Source organism: Papio anubis, chromosome 3 (genome assembly GCF_008728515.1).
Source record: "Papio anubis isolate 15944 chromosome 3, Panubis1.0, whole genome shotgun sequence".
NCBI lineage: Eukaryota > Metazoa > Chordata > Mammalia > Primates > Cercopithecidae > Papio > Papio anubis.
In genome coordinates this window covers 170581216-170605738 of record NC_044978.1, presented here as the reverse complement: position 1 = coordinate 170605738, position 24523 = coordinate 170581216, and the positions used below count along the sequence as shown (strand labels likewise).

Sequence of the window (24523 nt, the reverse complement as noted above, 5' to 3'; positions counted from 1 at the left end):
TAATAAGACAGTATTTGCAAGCCTCATGATAATTTCAAATTAAAAAACATACAACAGATACACAAAAAATAAAAATAAAGGAATTCAATCACTAGAGAAAACTATCTTCACTAAAAGGAAGACAGAAAGGAAGGAAAGAAGGAAGAAAGACCAACAAAAACCAAAAAACAAAAACAAAAAAAAAGAAAGCAAATAAGAAAATTGCAGGAGTAAGTCCTTACTTATCAATAATAATGTTGAATGTAAATGAATAAAAATCTCCAATAAAAAGTCATAGAATGGCTAACTTGATTTTTTAAAGAGACCCAGTAGTCTGTTACCTATGTGAAACACACTTGATTTATAAAGATACTCACAGACTGAAAATAAAGGGATAGAAAAAGGTATTCCATGCCAATGCAAACCAAAAAGAGGAAGAGTAGCTATACTCATATCAGACAAAATAGGTTTCAAGACAAAAACTGTAAGAAGAGAAAAAGAAGATCATTATATAATGATAAAGGGATCAATTCAGCAAAAGGATATGACAATTGTAAATATATCTGTATGTACCCAACACTGGAGCACTGAGATATATAAAGCGAATATTATTAGAGCCAAAGTGAGAGATAGATCTCAATACTATAATGGTTGGAGACTACAACATCCCACTTTCAGCATTGGACAGATCTGCCAGACAGAAAATCAACAACAACAACAAAAATTGTACTTTATCTGCACTATAGAACAAAGGAGCCTCATAGATATTTACAGAACATTTCATGCAATGGCTGAAGAATATACATTTTCTTCCTCAGCACATGGATCATTCTCAAGAATAAACCATATGTTAGGTAACAAAACAAATCTTAAAACATTTAAAAAAAGCATACTCTCTGACCACAATGGAATAAAACTAGAAATCAACCACAAAAAGAATTTTGGAAACTATACAAACACATGGAAATCAAACAATATGCTCTGGAATGACCAGTGGGTCCACGAAGAAATTAAGAAGGAAGTTGAAAAGTTTTTTGAAACAAATGACAATGGAAACACAACACACCAAAACCTATGGGATATAGTGAAAGCAGTACTAAGAGCGAAATGTATTGTCATAAATGTCTATATCAAAAAAAAGAAGAAAAACTTCAAATAACCTAACAATGCCTCTTAACTAGAAAAGCAAGAGTAAAGCAAACCCAACATTAGCAGAAGAAAATCAGTAATAAAGATTACAGCAGAAATAAATATAATTGAAATGAAGAAAATACAAAAGATCAACAAAAATAAAAAGTTGGTTTTTTGAAAAGATAATCAAAATGAATAAATCTTTAGCCAGACTAAGAAAAAAAAAAAGAGATAAGACCCAAATACATAAAATCAGAGACAAAAAAGGAGACATTACAACTGATACTGCAGAAATTCAAAACATCATTAGTTGCCGCTGTAAGCAACTATATGCCAATAAATTGTAAAGCCTAGAGGAAATGAACAAATTCCTAGACACATAAAACTTATCAACATTAAACCAGGAAGAAATCCAAAACCTGAAAAGACCAGGTTTTTTCAGAAGTAACAAGACAGAGCTGTAATTAAAAACTCTCCCAGTAAAGAAAAGCACAGGACCCAATGGCTTCACTGCCAAACAGTTAAAGAACTAATACTAATCCCACTCAGACTATTCTGAAAAGTAGATGAGGAGGGAACACTTCCAAACTCATTCTATGAGGTTAGTATTATTCTGATACTAAAACCAGACAAAGACACATCAAAAAAAAAAAAAAAAGAAAAAAAAGAAAGAAAAAGAAAAGAAAACTACAGGCCAATATTATTGGCAAATATTGATGCAAAAATTCTAAACAAAATACTAACAAGTCAAATTCAACAATACATTAAAAAGATCATTCATCATCACCAAGTGTGATTTATCCCAGGGTTGCAAGAATAATTCAACATACATGAATCAATCAATGTGATACATCATCATATCAACAGAACGAAAGACAAAAACCACATGATCATTTCAATTGCTGATGAAAATCATTTGATAAAATTCAACATTGTTTTGTGATTTAAAAAAAAAAAAAAACCTTTAAAAAACTGGAAGTAGAAGGAACATACCTCAACATAATAAAAGCCATATACAACAGACCCATAGCTAGTATCATACTGAATGGGGAAAAACTGAAAGCTGTTCCTCTAAGATCTGGAACAAGAGAAGGATGCACATTTTCATCACTGTTATTCAACATAGTACTGGAAGTCCTAGCTAGATTAATCAGACAATAGAAAGAAATAAAGGGCATCCAAACTGGAAAGGAAGAACTCAAGTTATCTGATTTTCAGATGATAGGATTTTTGGAAAAACCTAAAGACTCCACTAAAAAACTACTAGAACTGATAAACAAATTCAGTAAAGTTGCAAAACACAAAATCAACATACAAAAATTAGTCACATTTCTATATACTAATACTGAACAATCTGAAAAAGAAATTTAAAAAATAATTGTATTTACAACAGCCAGAAACAAAAATTAAATTCCTAGGAATTAACAAAAGAAGTAAAGGCTCTCTACGATGAAAACTATAAAACACTGATGTAATTAGTGGAAAATAGCACTCAAAAAATAGAAGATAATCCATGTTCATGGATTGAAACAATCAATATTGTTAAAATGTTCACACTACCCAAAGCAATCTACAGATCCAATGCAATCTCTATTAAAATACCAATTACATTCTTCAAAGAAATAGAAAAAAATCCTAAAATTTATATGGAACCACAAAAGACTCAGAATAGCCAAAACTAGCCTGAACAAAAAGAACAAAACTGGAGGGATTACATTACCTGATTTCAAATTGTACTACAGAGATATAGTAACCAAAATGGCATGGTACTGGCATAAAAACAGACACACAGACCACTGAAAGAGAATAGAGAACCCAGAAACAAACCCATATATATAAAGTTAACTTGTTTTTAACAAAGATTCCAAGAACATACATCGGAGAAAGGACAGTCTCTTCAATAAATGTTGCTGAGAAAACTAGATATCCATATGCAGAAGAATGAAACTAAACCCCTATCTCTGGCCATATACAAAAATCAAATAAAAATAAATACTTAAATCTAAGACCTCAAGCTATTAAACTACTATAAGAAAACATTGGAGAAACTCTCCAGGTATGGGATTAGGCAAAGATTTCTTGAGGAATATCCCACAAACATAGACAACCAAAGCAAAAATGGACAAATGGGATCACATCAAGTTAAAAAGTTTCTGCACAGTAAAGGAAGCAATCTACAAAGTGAAAAGACTACCCACAGAATGGGAGAAAATATTTGCAAAGTACCCATCCGACAAAGAATTAATAACCAGAATATATAAGGAGCTCAAACCACTCTCCAGTAGAAATATCTAATAGTCCAATTAAAAAATGGGCAAAAGATCTGAATAGTGTGGGTGTGGTGGCTCATGCCTGTAATCCCAGCACTTTGGCAGGCTGAGTGAAACCGTGTCTTTATTTCTAAATAATAATAATAAAAAGATCAGAATAGACATTTTTCAAAAGAAGACATACAAATGGCAAACGGATATGAAAAAGTGCTGAGCATTGCTGATTATCAGAGAAACGTGAATCAAAATTACAATGAAATATCATCTCATTCAAGTTAAAATGGCTTTTATCTAAAAGACAAACAATAACCATTGATAGTGAAGATGTGGTGAAAAGGCAACCCTCATACACTGTTGGTGAGAATGTAAATTAGTACAACCAGGATGGAGAACAGTTTGGAGGTTCCTCGAAACACTAAAAATAAAGCTACCACATGATCCAGCAATCCCACTGCTGGGTACATACCCAAAAGAAAGGAAATTAGTCTATCGAAGGGACTTCTGTACTCCCACATTTGCTGCAGCACTGTTCACAATATCCAAGATTTGGAAGCAATGTAAGTGTCCATCAAGAGATGAATGGATAAAGAAAATGTGGTTCATATACACAATGGAGTACTATTTAGCCATAAAATAAATGAGATCCTGTCATTTGTAGTAACATGAATGGAACTGGAGGTCATTATTTTAAACGAAATAAGCCAGGCACAGAAAGGCAAACTTTACATGTTCTCACTTATTTGTAAGTGTTAAAAATGAAAACAGTTGAACTGTTTTGGAGTTTAGAATGATAGTTACCAGAGGCTGAACAGGGTAGTGGAGCAGGGAGGGGGTGGTAAGTAGAGATGGCTAATAGGTACAAAAATTAGAAAGAATGAATAAAATCTGGTATTTGCTAGCACAACAGGGTGACTATTGTCAAAAATAATTTAGTTGTACATTTTAAAATAACTAAGAGTATAGTTGGATTGCTTGTAATGCAAAAGGATAAATGCTTGAGGGGACGGATAGCCTATTTACCCTACGTGATTATTACACATTGCCTGCCTGTATCAAAGTATCTCTAGTACCCCATCAATATAGACACCTACTATGTACCCACAAAAATAAAAAATTTAAATATTTAAATATTCATTTCAGAATCCCCAATTGCCTGTATAAACGTTTGTTCTTCAAATTTCCCTTTGAACCAATCCAGTCACAACATCTTACAGTTCCTTCATTCATTAGCGAGTTGAGTAAAATCTTTGACTTGTGTTCAGTGTATATTTGCATGAAAGTCTTGTTTGTAATTCCTTGAAAATTACAATTTAGAAGGCTTAATGAGGCTTATCTCTAGGGATGCAAATAGCAAATTGTAAACATTCTGCAATTAATTTGTAGTTAAAATCTGAATAAACACTGGAAAGGTGAAATGCACAGCTACCTCTAAACCTTTCAAGAGACTCTCATATTGATCTGGGATTATAGTAGCCTTTTAGCTGGGACACAGGTGCTGCCAGCCTCACACCAAAGAGTCCTATCAAGTTTTCTTCTGATCTCCCAACAGCAATCCCATTTAGGGCAAGCTTTGACTCGAGGCTCCAAGGAACTGCTAGAGACAAAGGGAAATATTAAAAGGCCTAGACTCGAATAAATTCCTTTTGACTGCTGAGAACACAGAATGATTTGTTTTTTAATGAACAGGGACGAGGTTCTTGAAGATCAAGGCAAGTGGGAAGTAAGTTCAAATGTTGACAAAATATCCATCCTCAGAATTTAAATAGAAGTCCCCTGCCCAAGAAGATCAAGACCAGGGAGCATTAGGGCAGGTTGGGCTGGATGGAGTCTATTTGCAGAAGCTGTGCTTGGAGAATGAATAAAATAATGCCTAATGCTTTCCAACCTGGGTTAAATTTGAGGGAGATTTTCAGAACACTTTTCATATATAAGGAAGAAGAATTACAAGTTAAGTCAGAAAATTGTTCTAGATTGGAGTTTTTAAATCTCAGGACTCTCCACACTGTGGGCTGAATAATTCCCTGCTGCGGAGGGAGGTTGTTCTGTATATTCTAGGATGTTTAATAGCATCCCTACATTCAACCCCACCAGTGGCAACATCTCTCACTCCCGACTGTGACAACCAAATATGTTCAAAACCTAGGGTTTGATTTTTTTTAAGTCACAGGTGGAATGATTGAGTTCAGGCAGAATATTATCAGATATATGAAGCGAGGGGTCCCTGGCGGCAGTTTTGGCAAATACTAAGGACTGCGGTCATGAGCTGAAGTGGACTTACCTGTGCATCCACCCTACTTGACCCAGTTATGGTACCTGCCTGGTCCTGTGGGCAGGTGTTTCTTCTGGTTACAGGATTTTTGCAGTTGTGAGATACTTGTTTTCTCCTGTAATCTTCAAAGCAAGCCAACTGGGTAGATATTATCAGCCCATCGGGCAGATGGAAGAGTTGAGGCGCACAGAATATGTGATTTACCCAGTCACAGAAGGGGCAGACCAGTGCTCAACGCTCTCAGAATCCTCATCAGAACCCTTCCTACTACAACACAGAAGAGAAGGTGTGCACTGCCCAAGCATGAGAGAAAGCCAAGGCTACTGTGGGAAACTTGGACTTCACTATGATGGGTAATTAAGCCTCTAATCACGCAGACTTCTTAGTTGTACACCCTGACAGCCAAGACAGCAAGAGTAAGAGTAAGAAGTTCAGAAGGACAACACTGGGGAGTTCTCACATTTGTGCCGTATCACCCCCAGTGACAGCCTGCCCCAGAACAATTACAAAGTGAACTGTTTCAGGGAATGTACTCGCCGCCTCCTTGTATTCCTCACTTCCATGTTTGCAGCACACGGGGCAGGATGCTTGTTACAAATGTAGCCCAGCACTTGCCAAAACTCCAAATTTTACTCCTAAGTCTGATTGAGAATAGAAGCACTTAGAAAAAAGAATAGAAGGACTATTAATAAAATATCCTACGGACTGAATGAGAAATTGCTTAGCAGATGATAGCCTTCAATAAATCCCAGAGGAAAGCAGAGGCAATAAAGTGAAATTATAAGCTCTTTAAGCAGACAAATAAATGTAGTAACAGTAAAAGTTGTCTAAAAGATAAATGAAATATATCCACGGGGCAGTTTTATGTCCTTGTTGCTGCCATTTGCTGACTATCTACCATTTCTCAGGAACGGAGTGAAGTAGTTTCCATACATTCTGTTATTTAATTAAACCCTCATAGGGGGCCATTTTTATCCCCATTTTCCAGAGAAGGAAATTGAAGTTTGCAGAGCCAGGCTCTACACTGTTATTTCCATAGTAAGAGGAGCAGTAGAGCAGTTACCATTTGTTGAGGAAACCATTACTCTAATCACCTTACACACGTATTTCATTTAATGTTTAAGATAATCCTAGGAAGTAGGTATTATCCAGCAAGCTAAATAGAAGCACACTGAATAACTGTTATACACCAGGATGGGGCTAGGTGGTGGGAATACACCAGGAAACAGTCCCTGCCCTCGCAGAACTCACAGTTTAGAAAGAAAAGCAGGCATTGACAAACACTTTCAGATGAGGTGAGTGGTACATAAGTGGGCATCTCCATAGATGTTATGAAAGTATATAAAATGATGTCTATATTCATTTTCTGGGGCTGCCTAACAAAGTAGCACAGACTGGGGGGATTTAAACAACAGAAATGTATCGTCTCAGTCTGGAGGCCACAATCAAAGTATTAGCAGTGCTGGCTCCTCCTCAAAGTGGTGAGGGGGAATCTTCTCCAGGATTCTCTCCTAGCTTTTCGTAGCCCCAGATGTTGCTTGGTTTTTAGATGGAATTCTCCCCATGTCTGGCCATTATCTTCCTTCTGTACATGTCTGTCTCTGTATCCATGTTTCCCTCTTTAAAAAAGGACACCAGTCAGAATAGGTTAGGGTCCACCCTCATGACCTCATCTTAACTTGATCATCTGCAACGACCCTATTTCCAAATAAAGTCACATTCACAGGTACTGGCAATAGGACTCTAATATCTTTTAGAGATACATAATTCAACCAGCAACAGTTTCATTATTATAGATGGAGTAACTGATGCTCAGAGAAATTGACCTGCCTAAGATCACCCAGCTGACACGTGGTAGAAGTGCAATTCTGTCTTGGGTCTGACCAGTCCTGGAGGCCAAACCTTTAACAACTATGCTAAACCAGCTATCAAGAAGACAAATCTTAAGAAAGTGCTTCAGAAATTTTTGCTCACTGATTATCTCTGCAAGACACAAAATCATTTATTCTTTAATTCATCCAACAAACAGTTATTGAGCACCTACAGGGTGCCCATGCCAGGCTTGGTGCTAGCATTAGGGACCTATCCATGGAAAAAAACAATAATCCCTGACCTCAACTTTTACACACAGTCGTTAGAAGTTGATAAGTCCTCTAAAAATAGAGAAGAAAAGAATGAAGGAGAGAGCCTTGGAAGCAGCAATTACAGCAGGACTCACTGAGATAGGGTTTGGGGTTGAGGAGTGAGCCAGGTGGTGAGGACAGAGGACAACCAAAGCCAGGTCCTGGGGCAGGAGCAGGCCTGGCCTATTCAAAGAGCTCCCAAGAGGCCAGATGAAGTAACTGAATGTGGGTAACTGTCAGAAAAGACCTGCTTGCTCAAAGTCAAAGCCAATCAACGGCTAATGTGTTTTCAAATCCCACCTCCTACTTCCAAGATGGAAGGCCTTACCATGAAAATACAGATAGCGATGTTCAGACCTAGGGCTGGAAGTAAAGACATTTTCTTGATGAGCTTTCAGTGAGCATTTAGTCTGTGCCAGTCAGGTTCCCTCCTTGACACTTATGGACATATAGGTGACTTCAATCCCAGCCCCACAAACTTTTTGTTAGGACTTGGCTGCTTACACACTGTAGTTACTCAATTAAACTCTATTAAATGGCAAATAATGATAGTGGTTAGCAAAATAATAATGTAAAAAAAAAAAAAGGCAATAGGAACAACAACAACAAAACCTGGATCTATCTGAATGTGACAAAGCAATGATCATAAGCCTAAGGAAACAAGGCCTTGGAAAACTGAGCTGAGGTTAGAGGATTTTAGAGATTCACTGAGTTACAAATTTGCAGAAGGTAACACTTATATGCATGTCATTCTGCACAATGTTTCAGGAGCCATTTAATACTGTCGAGAAGTACTAAAATGCATAGACCTAAAAAGAGGATTTGTTGCTTTCAGAGATACCAAATTTGAAGACGGGTTTAAAAAAAGAAAACAAAGTAAGTAAAATTAACATTGAATTCTAAGGAAAAATTCCCTGGTAAGGAGACCTAGAGATGCAAGGAATGCTAATGAACATTGTAAGGGTACACTGAAGTCAAATTTAAGTCAGTAAAATTATTAAAGCTGGGTAATAGGTATCAGGGGTTTGTTTGGTACAGGTTTGAAATTTCTCATCATAAAAAGGTAAAAAGAAAAAGGAAGAAAAAATGTTAATGGCTGGAATGCTGGAAAATGGAGGTGGCACCAGAGCCCCTTGTATTAGTCCATTTTCATACTGCCATGAAGAAATACCCAAAACTGCACGACTTATAAAGAAAAAGAGGTTTAGTGGATGCACAGCTCCACATGGCTAGGGAGGCTTCACAATCACGGTGGAAGGTGAAGGAAGAACAAAGTTATGTCTTACACGGCAGCAGGCAAGACAGCATGTTCAGAACTGGCCTTCATAAAACCATCAGATCTCATGAGACTCATTCACTATCACGAGAACAGCACAGGAAAAACCCACCCCAATGATTCAATTATCTCCCATTGGATCCCTCTTATGACAAGAGGGATTTATGGGATCTACAATTCAAGATGAGATTTGGGTGGGGACACAGCCAACCCATATCACCCCTCAACAGGCTGCAGGGAAGGTGTGCTGGAAGCAGGGTGCAAACCCAAGGGCTGGGTGAATCCATAGTAAAGACCAGAGTCAGCATGCAAGCAGAGTGCTGTCATTCATATGCTCAGCCATTTTCATCATATTAAGTGTTATGGAAGGAAAATGTCAAATGCTCAAAGGCTTAACAAATAAGGGACCACTTTTATTGGCCAGGCAGCAACATGATCTCTGGGGTAGACTAACTTGGGTTCAAATCTGACTCTGACACACCTAACTCTATATGTCATCTTGAGCTTCTTATATTTAACCTTCTATGAGCCCTTATTTCCTCGCCTGTAAAGTAGAATTAACAACAGTAGCACTGCTGGGTGTCATGAGTCTCACATGAGACAAGGCATGCATGGCATCTGCACGGCAGAGGGTTCCAGTAAGAGCTGGTGCTCTCCTCCTGACCATGCAACCTCTGATTGTATTTAGGGCGGCACAAGGATCCTTCCTTAGAAGGACCCCAATCCCACCCCTGAGAGAGGCAGGTAAAATTGTGCAGGGAAGTACAAAAGGGCCTGAATCTCCCCCTAGCTCGTCCTCATGATAAAACACAGTCCAAATGCATCCTAGATGGGGCCAATCACATTGCTAAAAGTGAAACCAACTTAGTATTTTCCTTCTGCCATTTAAAAAAAAATACAAGCTTGTTCCTTCTCCAGAGTTCTCTATTTTAATAAATAACATCAGTCTCCCAAGATGAAAATTCAAACTTACCTATGTTATTGGTCATGTGGATCGAACCATGCAACCCCTTTTCTTGCTGGGGACCTCCCCCCCATTTGTGGAGAGTAGCAGTGGGACACAGCCCAGCACTTTTCACCACAAAAACCTAACAATCGTCCTCCCATGCACCTGTCACACACCCAAGCATGACCCTTCCAAGGCCTGGCTGGTTGGCCACTCCAGCCTGGGACTTTCACTCTGGAGTGTGTGATGCAGGACAGGAGGCCAATCAGACATCAGAGTAGCAGCAGGGGTGGTGGTATGGGTGGTGCCACATGCCAGCTGTAGTGTCCTAATCAGGCTGTACCTGACCTGGAGTGCTGATTCCAAACTCCAGCCTCCTGACAGGGCCAGGAGCCATCCAATATCCTTTGGATATATTCCTCTTCTGGGGAGAACGATTAGTCAGAGTTGGCTTCTGGTGATCCCTGATTGATTAACACACCACCTTCAACATTGCCCTCATCTTCCTTTTGTAATCCATCCCCTCCTCTACAGTCTCATGGTGGCAGTGCTAACTCAGCCACTCATGTACTGTGTGGACTCGTCATACTCCATGTACTGTGTAAAGTCCCCCAAAGTCCCAGCTCATTGCTCACTCATTGGGATTAAGGGGAGGCAAGTAATTTGTCATGCAAGTACAGGTTCAGATCCTGTCTGTATGTTACATTCTGAGGCGTGTGTATCATGGAATTTGGGGCATAAATATGGATTTTTAAAATATTGCATTAAGTATTATTTACTATAATTAATGAGCTGTTTGGGAATGCCCTTAAATTTTGTGCTGGCCCCTTGAGTGACTCTGCAATACTGACCAAGACCATAGCTCATCCACACACTTCCCTTCCTTCACTAAACAAACTCTTCAGAGCATTGCTCTGCATCCAACTGCACTAGGCTCTAAGGATGCAGAGGTAATTAACACCAAGTCAGGCCTTCAAGAATGGTATTTGTCTAGTGGGGGGAACAAATCAATGCCACTTTGAATTCTACATGCACCAATAAAGGGAGAGTACAAGATAAGTATGCCCATAAGGCAGGAAGTCTCAGTTCAACCCCACATGAAACCTTCCAGAAAAGGTTTCCCAGGGCTATGATGCTCCAGCTAACTTATTAGAATGAAAAGTTTGTCAGATGAAGAACAAGGCTAAGAGGAGAGGAGCCCTGGGCAGAGAGGTCAGCACACACAGGCATGTTCAGATTCAGTCAGTGGTTTGGTGGGGCTGGATCGTGTGGGCTGGGACATAATATTGGTAAAAATGAATAACGATAGATGAATCTAGAATAGTAAGTTGGAGGGGCTTGGGATGTGGAGGTGCTTACATGCCATGCTGAGGAATTGGGACCATCTGAAGGCAATGGGGAGACATTGAGGATTGTAGAGGAAGAACTGCTTGACATTAGCTATAGGAAGATTACCCCAGAAGGAGGACCGGGGATGAGAAAGATGTGGGAAGAGAGGAGCCTGACAGGAGTCACCCAGGTGGGTACTCAGGGCTGGTTCATGGGCTTGGCATTTTGGAATAATCCATTAGGTTTAACCTCTCGTTGTGCTGCTTCTTTCTGCCTAGTTGCTGGCAAGCAAAGTGCAATTATTATATGTAGCAACTGTCCGCCAGCCTCAACACCCTGGGTCTACAGAATAAGGTCTCCTTTACACTTACATCCCAGCTAGAAAGACTCCATGCCCTGCCCCACCTCCACCTGCCTCAGCAGGAAACCAAGTGCCTCTTACAGCACCTATGTGGCATTTCTGGGGCTCCCCCACCGCTCAGGGCCTGACATGTTCTTAGGTTCTAGCTCTGATGGTCGCGACCCACAAAGCCTCCTGATGAGGCCCTTCCACTGCCCCTGCTGACCAAGCCCATCCTGAGACGCCAACCTCCCTGCCACTGCTATCTCCAGATTCTTCCAGAGCCCTCAAAACTTGGAGCTCCGGGGGCTGCTGCATAGATCTTGGGAGAACGGCTTCCTCCGCAAGCGGGGCTATAATTCAGACTTCAAAATGGCTCTGCACGTTCCTAGAAATCCCTAAGAGTCCCAGGAAGTGTTTCATTAGCTTCAAGATCTTACCCCTCAGATGAGAAGGATGCTAATATTCTCATCCCCCACGGGAGTGGCGGGGCAAAGCCTCTACCCTGCCTCCCGCCTTGTCTTCCGGGACCCATGCCCGAATTTTCGTCTCACTCCAACTGAGAGCTAGGCTTTCCCAACAGTGTTCAGAGCATGTTTGCTTCTGGGAGCCATGGTCTCAAATGCTTCCACCTCAGAAGACCTTTAGTGTTCATTTGCATAGCTGGAGGCTCACTGGGGTGGGCAGGTTTTGCAGAAAAACAATGGGACAATCTGAATATATCCAAATGTCCACTTCTTCCAGAGACATGCTCAGCTTTAAGTTGCTGTCCCCACTAGGTTTCCAAGAGCCAGGCCTGGCGCAGGTGAAGATGGTGTGTTTCCCCAGTGCCCTGAATGTTGTCTGCCAGGAGGAAGCTTCCATGAGGCCTGAGACAGACCTGGTAGGAAGCTCAGCCCAAGGTGGTGGCCCAAAAGGTCCATCTCCTGTGTGTTTCGTTTCGGGACCATTGCCCTTTCCTCTGATCCACATCACGGAAATTTTAGATTCCCATGAAATGTACGTTCTGCAAGGGCAGGGGTGTTGATCTGTTTTGTTCACTAAAATATCCCAGGAGCCTAGAACTGTGCCTGGCACAGAGTTGGAGCACAGTAAATACGTGTTGAATGAGTGAGTGCTTATTCTCAGCAAGCAGGTTGTGTAGTGAAAAGAATATGGGATAAGCATCTAAACCTGGATTCAAATCCGGCTCTGCTACATGTTAGTTGAGTAGTCAGTTTAAACCCATCACTTTACCTCTCTGCACCTAAGTTTCTTCATCGGAAATGGGGACTATAGCTGTATTTTAGAAAGAAGTGAGGTATAGGCTGGGCTTGATGGCTCACACCTGTAATCCTAGCACTTTGGGAGGCCAAAGAAGGCAGATTGCTTGAGTTCAGGAGTTCAAGACCAGCCTGGGCAACATGCCAAAACCCTGACTCTACCAAAAATACAAAAATTGGCTGGGCACAGTGATGCACTCCTGAAGTCCCAGTCACTTGAAAGCCTGAAGTGAGAGGACCACATGAGGCCTGGGAGGTCAAGGCTGCAGTGAGCCATGATTGCACCACTGGACTCCAGTCTGGGTGACAGAGCCAGACCCTGTGAAGGAAGGAAGGAAGGAAGGAAGGAAGGAAGGAAGGGACAGAGGGAGGGAGGGAGGGAAGGAGGGAGGGAGGGAGGGAGGGAGGGAGGGAAAAGACAGATATTAACACACAAAGAAAATGAAATGTGACTGTAGTGTGTGGTATATTGTAGGTACTAACAGATATTTCTGTCCCTCTTTCCTCCTTCCCTTTTTTCTACAAATATTACTGAACACCTTCTATGTGTGTAGGCATCATGCCAAGTGTTCAGGACGCAGCAAGAGCAAGACAGTGGAGGGAAAAGTTTACTGTCTAGTTTGGGAGATGGATAAAAAAATCTGGAAACAAATAAACCAAACAAATCATTTCAAAAGGTGCTCAGAACTATCTGGCCATGTCCAGATTTTAATCTCAGTGGAAATCTCTTTTGTTCCTGACCCATGGGCCAAGGCTGAGTGCTGACTGGGGTCAGGGGCTGGAGGTTCTAGGCCTGACTTGGCCCTTGACCAGATCCGTAGACTTGGGGAACTACCTAATACTTCCTGACCTCAGTTTCCTCATCCAAGAGCAGAATCTCCGAGCTTCTTCTCATGGTCCAGTGGTCTGTGATTCATTTTTTTCGCCTAAGGTCTGCACTATATTGGAGCAAGTTTGTAATTCATAGGGAGCTTAATATTTTAATTTAGGAAAGGACCATTAAATTCCTTGCTAATAGACACTGTCATGCTGCTCAGCATCTTTGTTAGCCAATCTATCCTGAGTCTTAAATTAAAGCCAGGAAACCCCAGGGTGTCACTCAGTGTTAATGTCTGGATAGCATTAAGAGGTTTATAGGAGCTTATATTAAGCCTCCCAGCCACCTTCCTTCTTGAGTCAGCTTCCATCCTGCTCCAGCTTTCCAGATGCCACTCAGAGCAGCCCACGTTGGCAATGACTTTGATGGTGGAGTTTCGAAGACATTTTAAGTACAGTCATGTGCTGTTAAATGATGGGGATATGTTCTGAGAAAATACATCGAAGGCTATTTTGCTATGCACACATCACAGAGTGCACTTACACAAATGTAGATGGTCTAGCTTACTACACACCTATGCATATGGTATAGGCTATTGCTCCTAGACCACAAACTTGGACCGCATGTCACTGTACTGAATACTGTAGGCCACTGTAACACATGGGTAATAGTTGTGTATCTAAACATAGAAAAGGTACGGTAAAAATATGGTACTACAATCTTATGGGATGACCAAGGTGTGTATATGTGGCCTGTTGTTGATTAAACATTGTTATGTGGCACATGACTGTAACTGTGCACTGTAGAAGGCATTGCCCTGCAACAGCATGTCCCAGACGTTTTCGTGACATGACAAGTATGTTATCTGCAGGGTCAGCTCTAGGCAAAAATGTGGAGTATGCATAGGAGGAAGAACATGGACTTTGGAGCCAAACAGACATAAGTAGAAGGCTATGTCCGCAATATCTTGTGTGATCTTGGACATATTTTCTCATCACTCAGAATTCCAATTTCGTCATTGACAAAGTGGGAATAACAGCACCTATTTTACACTGTCATTGTAAGGATTTTATGGAAAGGATACAGTTGGTCCTCAGTAGATCGGGGGCCTCTTAGAAGCTGCACCTCCATGTCACTCTCTGGAGTCTCTGCTCCCATCTGCTTTCCCCGTTGTCCACCCTGGGTAAGCAATCTCCGCTTCTTCCTCATTTTCCTATGTCAGACCTGAGCCTTGGAGGTATTCAGAGATTTGGGGGAACATTTCTCTCTCCCTAGCCCCAGTCCAAGGACTGGAAATGACTTAGGCTCAAGCATCGCCCCATCCCACCAGCTACCTGCACATGAGAAAAAGGAGACCCCAGGAAGTTGCGTGTATTGAGTGTTTTATATCAGAGGAGTTAAAAGTGTGTATGTTCTGGAGGTAGATTGGCTGTGATTTACGGTCTACGTCCCCTTGGTGAGTTACCTGACCTCTTTGTATTTCCGTTCCCTCGTCTGTATATTGTGGCTAGCACCTAATACGGCATAACATTGTGAGGATCAAATGAGTTAACACACACAGAGCTTTGCCCAGCAACTAACATGTATTATTTCCAACAAGTATTTATTGAGTGTCTGCCCCATGATGGCAGGTGTCTTTTCTAATGTCACCATGTCAGTCAGTGGGGAACAAGTGATTAAATCCCAGGTCTCTGACTCAAAAGTGCCAACTCCTCCCAGAATTTGCACTTTTCCTTTTTCTTCCCTCCCCATCTTTCAAGCAAGAAAATGGGAGGGAAGGAAGGAAGGAAGGAAGGAAGGAAGGAAGGAAGGAAGGAAGGAAGGAAGGAAGGAAGGATGTATGGAAGGAAGGAAGGGAGGGAGGGAGGGAGGGAGGGAGGGAAGGAAGGAAAGGAAGAGGGGAAGGATTTAAACCTGCCAAGCATGCTCTCCCTCCTCCTCTGGGGTCAACTGAGCCAGAGCTCACTTCCATTGAGTAGAAGACGATGGATTCTATGGGGGTTTCTATATTTGATGCTCATGTCTACCTTTATCACATAGTGTGTGTAGACTCACACTCTCCCCTCAACCACAGATTCTTCATTCAGAAGGGTCCAGTTCCAGTTACTGCACAGCTGATAGAGACAGTGAGAGGCAGGGAGGAAAGAGGACAGATTTCACATCCAGAACAGAGCAAATTATTTCCTCCCTCTCATTCATTTGTCCGTTCTTTTGTTTAACAAATACTGACTGACTCTGTGTCAGATACTGTGTAGTATCTCATCTAACCCTCATGAACCACACAATGATGGAGGCATCGTCCCATTTTCCAGATGAGAAAGCTGAGGTTCTAGAGGTAAAGAAATGGCAGAATGAGAATAAGTCTGTCTCCCTTGGTCTAGCACTGGGTCATTATTGATCAAGCACTGATTATTATTATTGTTATTATTTTAAGAAACAGGGGCCTACACTGTCACCTAGGCCAGAGTGCAGTGGTATAATCACAGCTCACTGCAGCCTCAAACCCTTGGGCTCAAGTGGTCTTCCCTCCTCAGTCTCTCAAGTAACTGGGACTACAGGAATGCACCCCCACATCCAGCAAATTTTTAAACATTTTGTAAAGATGGGGGGCTTATTATGTGGCCCAAGCTGGTCTTGAACTCCTGGCCTCAAGTGATCTTCCCAGCTTAGCCTGCCAAAGTGCTGGGATTACAGGCATGATCACTACACCCAGCCCACTGATTATTTTTTAAGTTATCAAACATATTTTCATTTGACTGGTGGAAAATTGTCTAATGTATTCCAATGTATTCCAAAAATTTACCCCAATAAGGCAGAGAATGAAAAAGCCTGAAAAGTGCCCTATTCCTAGATCACAGTGACAAGAAGGTGGGGTTAGTCGATCAGTTACTCCTATCTGAGGGTGCCAACTCCCTGCCACGCACTATCCTTGGGGCGGGTCATCACTCATGTGGTGTTCTCGGAACACCTTTTGCTCCAAAGTGTGGGCACCACAGTTTTCTGTGCAGAAGCAACATTGCCCTGATGCACTCTTATGTTTCAGAAGGGAAAATACCAGCCAGGGATGCAGAAAGCTGAGTCTGGCTCCACCTCTACCACCTACCAGATGTGTGACTTCAGATAAGCTGATTAACCTCTCTGAGCTTCTGCCTCTCCTTTCAGGAGCTCTGAGAGTGTCCTCATCTCTGCTTGTGCTCCTTTTGAGTGTTCTTTAATTAGCACTTGGACAAAGTTTGTCAGGGCAGAGCTATTTACAGTTGTCCAGGAAGCTGAACTTTCAGTGAAAGTTCTGGAGACTTCCATTCGCCCCTCAAAATAATTCACATAAATAAATATCAGGCTCAGATGCAAAGTTTCTTTTTATAATAGAGAGGAGACATTTGCGAAGGAGCTGTTGCTGTGTTGAAATAGCCACTACAATCATGTTTGTGCCTCCTCTTTGACCTTTCTCTTCTGGGAACCTCCTTTGAGAAGGAGCCCCTTAGAAATGTATTTCCAAAACTTATTTGGTGATAAGATTCACCTGGGGCACTTGAATAAACAAACAAACAGAACCAGAATCCCAAGTCCATCGTCTGGAGCTGTGATTCTGCAGGTTCAGGTGAGTATTCTTACAAGTATACCCGGGCCTGGGTAATTCTTGTGGTCAGATGGACTGGGGGAGCACTTGTAGATCCTGGAGCCCTGGAAATAAACTCAGCGTCCAACCTTGTCATTTTATAGTTGGGGAAACAGAGACCCAGAAAAACTGAATGTCTTACTCACCAGCTGTCACCAACTGAGGCTAAACTGAGACTTGTGTGAAGGTCCTGGGGCCGGGAAGAAGTTGGAATCAGGAGTTTGATTCTTGATCTGCCCACTTAGTAGCTGTGTGATGTTGGCAAGTATTCTGTTCACCTCACAAAGTATTCCTTGTCAAGGGTCCAAATATTCAGGACGGTCGTGGTGCCATCAGGTTTTTGAGATTGTGCACTCGGCTTAGGTGCTGACAGGTGAGCAAGAGAGAGAAGTTGACCTGGCCTTGGTGACTGGAGCCCAAAGAAGGAGGCCAAAAAGAGTAGGTACTCCCAAAAGTGAGCAGTGTGGACAAAGTAGAGGGGGGAACCCTAGGCTGTATAGAGCCCTACCCAGCCTGGTCTGCGAGAGGCAGGAGCGGCTTCCCTGAGAAAAAGAAGGTTGAAGATGGTTAAAGTGACCAGGTCTTAGGCAGATAAAGAGGTGGAGGAGAACACCGCAGGCATCAGGGAAATGTACACAGGCCAGGTAAGTACCAGAAACATGGTCTCGGGTGGAATCACCAAGTAAGAGAGAGAGAGAGAACAGAAGGCAACTCCATGGCAGCAAGGCAATGCAGAGGGAGGCTGGTGCAGATCAGGCGGGATCTCGTGGGTGCCCGTGTATATGTTCCATTTTAAAGGCAGAGGGAAGTCACCTGAGGATCCAGGTGATCCAGGACAGAGAGGGTCATGGTGCCATCAGATTTTGAAGGCACATTTGTGAGCTGAGAATCATCATCTGAATATGGCAGGGGGTGGGGAGTTCCTGATTTGCCTCCTGCTTTCTCTCTGACCCCTCTGTGGTCTAATTCTCCACCCAGTGGCCCTAGCAATGCTTTCATAATGGAAGCCAAATCCTGTCACGTCTTTGCTCAACTGCCCTGACGGTTCCCATCTGCTATAGTTTGGATGTTTGACCCCTCCAAATCTCATGTTGAAATGTGATTCCCAGTGTTGAAGGTGGGGCCTACAGGGAGGTGTCTGGGTCATGGGGTGGATCATTCATGCATAGTTTGCTGCCCTCCCAGCAGTGAGGAATTCATGGAGATCTAGTTGTTAGAAAGAGTCTGGGACCTCTCCACTTCTCTCTTGCTTCCTCTCTCACCTTGTGACATGCTTGCTCTCCCTTCTTCCCCCATGATTTTAAGCTCCTGAGGCCTCACCAGAAGCAGATACTGGTGGCATGCTTCCTGCACAGCCTGCAGAACTATGAACCAAATAAACCTCTTTTCTTTATAAATTACCCAGTCTTAGGTATTTCTTTAGAGCAACGCAATACAGATCAACACACTATCTCATTCCTCACTCAGCACAATGTGCAAAGTGCCCAGTGTGGCCTGTAACTATCTGTCCTAAGCCCCAACACCCACACCTTCCTCGTTCTAACTGGACACCAGTCCTGCTGGCCTCCCTTAACATCGAACAGCCTGTCTCTCGAGACGTTTGCACTGACTGCTCCCATGCCTGGGGGCAGAAGGGTCAGCCCCAGACACCCCCACAGCTCCCTCACTCCCCAGGCCTTTCTTGACTGCCTGCCACTCGCTGACCCGGCAGCTCAGCTTTCCTTTGGTGCACTCACACCTGTCATCACTTATATGCATTTGCCCAATTCTTTCCTGAATGCTAACCCATTAGAAGGTAAGCTCCATGGCAGCGGGAACTTGGGTCAGTTTACTTCTGCTCTCCCCATGGTCTGGCACAGAGCCACCAGCCAATAATATTGTTGGGTCAATGGCTGAACAATACCTATCTTGAATGTTTATTGAAAAGCTTGAAGAATAGAATTTCTATACACACAGTACTAGTTGCAGTATGTGGTCAGTGAGTAGAAGCTTCCTCATTTCTTTCTCTTGCAGCCTCCCTTCCAGACTTACAATTAGAAGTTATTTCCAGGACATCAGTCATCCCTGGGCACCCAACTGACCACACTAAACCCTCTGCCCTTCCTGCCAGCACCTGGCTCTGTCCTTGACAGAGCTTGTTGTTTGCATTTCTCTGGTGTCAGCTTAGCTGTGTCCCTAGGGAAGGAGATGGTGGTGGTGGTGGTGGGCAGGGGCAGTGTGTGTGCAGTTACCATACAGTACATTGGGATGGTTGGGAAGCTGGTGCCTCTTAGATCGAGTCATTTCTCTGGTTCCTTTGGACCCTATGTGATCAGACCCCAGAGGTGGTCATCACACCCATGTGGCACCAACTGCATGCCAGGGCATGTAATGATTCAGGACCATTGTGCAGGGACAGAAAAAACAAAGCCTTCCTTGCACCTTGACTAATAGGTTCTTCTCCACTGACCCCAGCACAAACAGACTGTGCTAGTCTGGATGTTGCTGGCAGTGTGAACTTGGGATCATGCGCAGAAGCGTACTTTCCTCCCCGAAAGCATGGCTTGAGATTTCTGGAGATAGCAAGGCTGTTTGTAGTAGAGAGTCCCAGATGACCATCTGAGAGGGGTTTCTCCTCCTTCTTTCTTTACTTACAACTCACATTGACTCAAATAATAAATGGAGACATTTGCAAGCTTCTTTGGGAAGGCAGCATTGCAAACTGTCAAGAAGTCTGATACCTAGTTCAGGATGTTTAACCTGAGAGGCTCATGGATCGCTAAAGGATTTGGATGTGGGACCTGAACTTGTATGCAAAGCGTGGGTCTATCATGAATATTTGCAGAAAGAGGGTCCGCTGCTTTTCTCAGATTCTGAGAACCAACCTGTGAAAACGTCCGGTCTAGACAGGAGAAGTGACTTACCTGACTCACAGCGTCACTGGCCGCCCAGCCTCCACCTCCACGTCTGCTGCTATCCACAACCTGCATCTGCGAGGTCATTGGCACTGTTTAGAACAAATGATGAACAAATCAATAACAGCAAAGCCAAGGACTATGAAAACCAAAAGCTCAGGGAAAAGAAAATACATCAACACATTAACCATGATTGCCTCTATGAGCGGTTGGGCAAAAATCTTTTTCTTTTCTCTTCTCTTTTTAATTTTTGTGTATTTTCAAGATTTTCTATGAAAAAGCATTTAAATTTAATTATTATCAAGAGGAAAACTTTAAGAAAAACAAATAACTGTAAATATATAAATGTAGCCCTTCTTTATACAGTTTTTTAGGTTTTTTAAAAGCGTTGCTGTTATTCAAAGTTTACAGGTTAGATATTTTGGGAACCTGCTTTTCTGGGGAAAAAAAGCATGAAAGTTTTAGAATGCATTCATTTTCACTCCTTTAGCATTTAGTTGAAGAAGGAGTTAGTGGACATGCTTTAAAGGATAATTTTCATGCTCTGATATGTTCTATTAAAGGGCAAGCTGCATTCATTGGAAAGATGCGTTTTTATGGTTAGTTTTGATATGGCAAAGATTTTGGTTCACTTAACTATTGTAAAGTTTTACTTCTTTAGGGACCAAGCTAAATTCAGGGAGCTACATTTGCCCTAAGATACCACTCCAGGGTAGCCCTCTATTTTTCTACACTTTAGCTTTAATGGAGTTTTTCAAATATGAATTCTAAACTGTTACTTCAGCTGATGAACTCAAAGTGACAGCTATTAAACTCAATATTTATAAGATTTCCTAGAATAAATTTAATCGTCATACGAATACTTGCAGTCAGCTGTCACTGTTGCTATAAATACCTCTCTTGCCTTCTCGAGTCCCAAGTGTGCCAACACTAGCTCTGGCCTCAAGAGAAGAAGTTAACTAGGTATCACCAGTTTATGTGACCTCACCGTGGTCAATTGTTTTGATTCATCTGGGGCAGGTCTTTGTGTAGTTTAGGCTCTTTCTACACGAAAAGACTATATAAAAGTATTCTCATCCTCATGGAGAAAGGACACATGGCTTTTACCTTTAGGCATGTGGAAATATGCTTCCAAATCTATGCCTGATATGCCTGATGTGTAGCTACGCTGTCTACTGGAATCCCATCCTGAATTTATAGTGATAAAAATAATTTAAATGAGTATAAGTCATCTTGTCTTTAAATATATAAATCTGACTTCAAACCCTGGTTCTGTCTCTCAGTAGCCGTGTAACCCTGGGCAGCTCACATAACTTCTCTGACCATCCTCTACAAAACAGGGATAGTAATACACTTCAGTAAGATTGCCGGGAGGGTTTTTGGAAATAAAGTATGTTATGGCATTATTACCCCAGTGTGTAGCATACAGCCCACATTCAAATTCACTTCATTTTCCCCACCTAATTCTCAGAGAATAATGTCAATTTTATTCAATTAAGCAAACATTAATTGGGCATTTGTTATGTGCAAATCACTAGAGATATTGGCACTTCATTCATGTCTTTTTTTTTTTTTTTTTTTTTTTTGAGACGGAGTCTGGCTCTGTCGCCCAGGCTGGAGTGCAGTGGCCGGATCTCAGCTCACTGCAAGCTCCGCCTCCCAGGTTTACGCCATTCTCCTGCCTCAGCCTCCCGAGTAGCTGGGACTACAGGCGCCGCCACCACGCCCGGCTAGTTTTTATGTATTTTTTAGTAGAGACGGGGTTTCACCGTGTTAGCCAGGCTGGTCTCGATCTCCTGACCTCGTGATCCGCCCATCTCGGCCTCCCAAAGTGCTGGGATTACAGGCTTGAGCCACCGCGCCCGGCCATTCATGTCTTTAAGAATCCCAGCCGGGTGCTGTGGCTTGCACCTGTAATCCCAGGGAGGCTGAGGTGGGAGACTCATTTGAGGCCAGGAGTTCAAGACAAGCCTGAGCAACATATGGAGACCTTGACTCTATTAAAAATTAAGAAAAAACTTAGACAGGCTTGTGCCTGTAGTCCCAGCTACTCAGGAGGCTGAGTAGGGATGATGCTGGAGCTCATAATTTGACTGCAGTGAGCTATGATCATGCCACTGTAATCCAGCCTGGCTGACAGAGTGACAGAGTCAGACCCTGTCTCAAAAAAAGAAAACAAAAACAGAAACAAACAAACAAACCAAAAAAACCTCCCTATCTTCCAGGGAGGATAGAGCCTTTGTCCTTTCATAGGTCTTAATTATGTCAGATTGTAAAAATGCCTTAATCAAAGTATCAGGAAAAGGTTCTGGGATCCAAGGAAAAGGAATATTAGTTTCAACTGGTATGACTTTACCAAAAAGGTTACAGAGCCTCCAGTGAGCCCTTGAAGGATGAGTAAGTTCTGGCCTTAGAGAGGAGCAAGATTTTGGAAAGCTGAGAATGAAGAGGGAACAGTAAGAGGCAACAGCAAGAGCACAGGCAAGGAAGAATAAATGTACGGGTGGAGTCGAAGAACCCTTTGAAGGGACAGATCTTGGGAGAAATGACCAAGTAACAGAAAGATAGGGGGACAGATAGGAGAAAGGGCCAGGTGGAAAGAGCCATGGCTCCTCACCATTGCCTCTGGCATCTTCCCACCTCTTGAAGCAAAAGTCTTAGAACTGTAGTAGAAGCTAAGTTGACACCTGTTGTCTTCATTCACTCAACAAATATGGATTGAAACTTCTATGTGATAGGTCCTATTTGAGGTGCTTGGAAGTCAACAGTGGTCAAGACACAGTTCCTGTCTTCATGGTGCTTACACTGTACTGTGGCAAACAGACAATAATGAGAGAAAAAACAAATAAACATACTGCAGAATATAATTGTAGGAAATTAGTGTTGCGTAGTAAGAGAACGTGTAAGGGATAGATAAGAGTTGTTCTTTTCCATGGGGTGGTCAGAGACCTCTCTGTCAGATATTTGAGAGGACTTGAGTAAAGTGAATAACCAAGGGAAGCAAGTTCCAGGCAAAGTACAGTGCAAAGTCTGGGGAAAAGGGGCCAGCTTCGTGTGTTCGGGGAACAGCAAAGAAGCAGGGCTAGGAAATGAGATCAAAGAGATAAGGAAGAGCACCAATAAGGGTTCCCAACCCCAAGTTCTGTAACCCACTCTCTGCTCCTGCTCTGATCCTTGGAGTCTGGAGTTTAAACCTAGGCTTTCTGGGACAGATTCTCTTGGCTCCCTGCTGGCTCCCTCTGTCCTTACAAACACGCCTGACCCTTGGCACACAATCCTTGACACGAGTCTTTGGGCAGAAAACCCACTGAGAAGGGCTTCAGTCACTGGGGTGGCTCTGCCTCCCTCAGTGGCATCCTGATCAAATGCTCCCCTTGATTCTCCAAGGTTGGCAGCAGCCAGGGAGATTCTCCAACATGGGAGGGCCATGGAAGTCTTGCCACTGAGGCCCCCCTTTCCCTTGGGACCTCACTAGTGTCATCGTATCCCTGGCATGGCAAGGCTTGCCTGTTCTTTAAACTCTGATCTATACCTGAACACCTGATCTATTTCCTCGATTTGCCCCAACCCAAATGAGATCAAACCTGATTGTTTAGCAAGATTTTAGAGAAGACCTAAACATAAACAGAGTAACTGACAACTGCCCACTGCTGTGCATGGCTGCTCTCAGAACCCTCAAGGCTGCCCACAGCCATCCCTTGACTGGCTCAGCCTCCTCCAGGGCAGTGGCCACCACCTCCATCATCCCCATCACCTGGCACCCCTCCTCCCTATGTCTGGGAACTTCTGGGGTCCAGATCCAGGAGAAAGGAACTCACAGAGAAGAAAGCAGCAACTTCTGCCAGCCTAAGGCCCACCTCCAAGCTACTTCCTGTCCCAGCATCCTCCCCTTCCTGCCTGATTGACATTGGGAACAGCCACTCTCTGGGGAGACACTGCCCAGCACCCTGGAAGCTTGGAACTCCCCTCAGTCCCATCAGAGCATCAGAGCAGTGTCCTCTCAGGGTCATTCCTGAGATCACAGATATTCCCGCAGAAGGGTCTGTCACGGCCCCAATTGGTGCACGTGGATTTGGTCTGTCCCTGCCCTGAGCTGCTTAGGGTAGGAACTTCCACCTGGTCTGGCCCCTCAAAGATCCGCTCAGCTCACCAGCACCACACAGCACTGGGAGTCAGGAGCCTGGCAAGGCAGCCTTCCTGCTCACACTCTGCCAGGACAGATGCTGCATCTTTGGGAGGCAGCTTGGGGGCAGAGTGGGCTCAAAGAG

The 24523-nt window shown here is 42.9% G+C and overlaps 1 protein-coding gene across 4 annotated transcripts in view; it reads right to left on the bottom strand.

Moving 5' to 3' along the window:
- Positions 1-24121, bottom strand: part of PROM1 (prominin 1) — a 154486-nt gene extending 130365 nt beyond the window's left edge. Inside the window, exons 1-4 of one of the 4 annotated variants that reach the window (XM_017958581.3) lie at positions 24010-24107; positions 22873-23065; positions 20265-20347; positions 17508-17727 (exon numbers count right to left, since the gene is read on the bottom strand). The gene's annotated coding sequence lies outside the window, so the exon portion shown is untranslated. Of the gene's footprint in view, positions 1-17507; positions 17728-20264; positions 20348-22872; positions 23066-24009 lie in introns of all 4 variants that reach the window. The other 3 variants (XM_017958580.3, XM_017958584.3, XM_017958583.3) reach the window with 3 other exon arrangements.
- Between the last annotated feature and the right edge of the window lie 402 nt (positions 24122-24523).